Raw genomic sequence first — 2,520 nt, 5'->3', positions numbered from 1 at the left:
CTTTGTATTTTACCTTCTGTGAGTTTTTCCAAATGTGTGATGACATGTATCTACCATTATAGTATCATACAGAATAGTTTCACTCCCTTAAAAATCCCTGTGTTCCACTCATTCGTTCTTTTCTTCCTTCTGCTGAACCCCTAAAACTACTTTTATTGTCTCCCTAATTTTACCTTTTCCAAAATGTATATACAGGTAGCCCATGAACATGTGTTTGAACTGTGCAAGCTCACTTATACACATATTTTTTTCAATAAATGCAGTCAGTCCTACTTATCTGTGGGTTTCATATTCACAGATTCAACTGACTACATAGCAAAAATAAGTCCTTCAGAAGGCACCCCTGGCACCAGTCTCCCAACAGACTTTTATGAATCCAGACCCTTGGCTATCTCCATCACCTGCTGGATCCAGTGCCCCAAACAACCCTCACAGCTCCAGGTGGTGTCCTGGACACCAAGCTATTGATGGACTCCCGTCAACTCAAGCCTGTGTCTCACATTGGTACCTGACAGCTCCAGTAGGCCCATGCCTTCCCACAAAATGGGACGGCAAACTACAGAATGGCAAAAAGAATTGCAAACTATATATGAGATAATGGGATAAAATCTAAAATATATAAAGAATTTATGAACTTTATAACGAGAAAATCTCACTAACAATTATTTAAAAATCTGTAGTGGAGCTCAATAGATATTCCTCCAAAGAAGATATCCAATGACCAACAGGTACATGAAAAAATACACATTATCAAGAAAATCAAAACCACAATGAGATACAACTTCACACCTGTTATAATGGTTATTACATAAAAAAAAGAAATAATAAACACTGGCAAAGATGTGGAGAAAAATGAACCCTTGTGCACTGTTTGTGAGAATGTAAATTGGTGAAACCACCATGGAAAACTGTGTGGAGATTCCTCAAAAAATTTAAAATATCACTACCATATGATTCAGCAATTCTATTTCTGGGTATTTATCCAAAAAAAAAAAAAGAAAGAAAACATTAACTCAAAAGATATATGCATCCCCACGTTCATTATAGCATTATCTATACTGCCCAAGATATAAAAACAACCTAAATGTTTATATATAGATGAATGGATAAAGAAGATACGATATATGTGTATCTTCAGAAATATTATTTGGCCACAAAGATGAAAAGTATCTTGACCTTGGTCAGTTATCTCAATGGGTTAGAGCATCATTCTAAAGTACCAAGTTGCAGGTTTGATTCCTGGCCGGGATACATTCAGGAAGTAGTCAATAAATGCACAACTAAGTGAAAAAACAAATGAATACTTCCTTCTCTCTCTGTCTCTCTCCTTTCCTCTTTCTGTCTCTCCAAAATCAATCAATAACTTAAAAAAAAAAAAAACCCAGAAATTTTTCTATTTGTAACTACATGAGTAGACTTTGAGGACATTATGTGTAGGAAAATTAGAAAAAGAAAGAAAAACACAATATGATATCAGTTATATGCAGAACTTAAAAAACTAAAACAAACAAAGAAACAAACAACTCAAACTTATAGCTACAGAGAACAGACTGGTGATTGTCAGAGGTGATAGAGAAAAAACATTTGTGTTACTAGACTTAAATTTTGATTATTTTGAATGTATACAGATGTCAAATCATTATGTTGTACATCTAAAACTAATATAATATTATACGTTAATTATACCTCAATTTAAAAATAGTTTTAAAAATGAATTTGCAAGCCACAAACTGAAAAGAAATTGCAATGCATATACCTGGCAAATATTTTTTTCTAAATACATAAGAAATTCTTACAACTCAATAATAACCAAAAGAAAAGCCTCAAAACCAGTGTTTAAAGGACTGAATTTAAGTTTTAATAGGAAGATATCAAATGATTATTAAATACATAAAAACGTGCATAATATTATTATTAAACAGCTAAATGCAAATTAAAACCAAGATGAGAGATTTCATATCTACTAAAATGTCTAAAATTAGAAAGCCAACAAACACCAAATATTTATGAAGATGTAAATTAAATGGGACTACCATGTATTCATTGCTGCTGGGAGTAGAGAATTTTAGTCACTTTGAAAAAGATTTTAGCAATTATTTATTTATTTTGCAATTACTTTTTTTTTTTTTTTTTTTGTATTTTTCTGAAGCTAGAAACCGGGAGAGACAGACTCCCGCATGCGCCCAACCGGGATCCACATGGCACACCCACCAGGGGGCGACGCTCTGCCCACCAGGGGGCGATGTTCTGCCCCTCCGGGGCGTCGCTCTGCCACAACCAGAGCCACTCTAGCGCCTGGGGCAGAGGCCAAGGAGCCATCCCCAGCGCCCGGGCCATCTTTGCTCCAATGGACCCTCGCTGCGGGAGGGGAAGAGAGAGACAGAGAGGAAGGAGAGGAGGAGGGGTGGAGAAGCAAATGGGCGCTTCTCCTGTGTGCCCTGGCCGGGAATCGAACCTGGGACTTCCACACGCCAGGCCGACGCTCTACCACTGAGCCAACCGGCCAGGGCCTATTTTGCA

The sequence above is a fragment of the Saccopteryx bilineata genome, chromosome X (assembly GCF_036850765.1).
Source record: "Saccopteryx bilineata isolate mSacBil1 chromosome X, mSacBil1_pri_phased_curated, whole genome shotgun sequence".
In the NCBI taxonomy this organism is placed as follows: domain Eukaryota; kingdom Metazoa; phylum Chordata; class Mammalia; order Chiroptera; family Emballonuridae; genus Saccopteryx; species Saccopteryx bilineata.
This window is presented reverse-complemented; position numbering follows the sequence as displayed.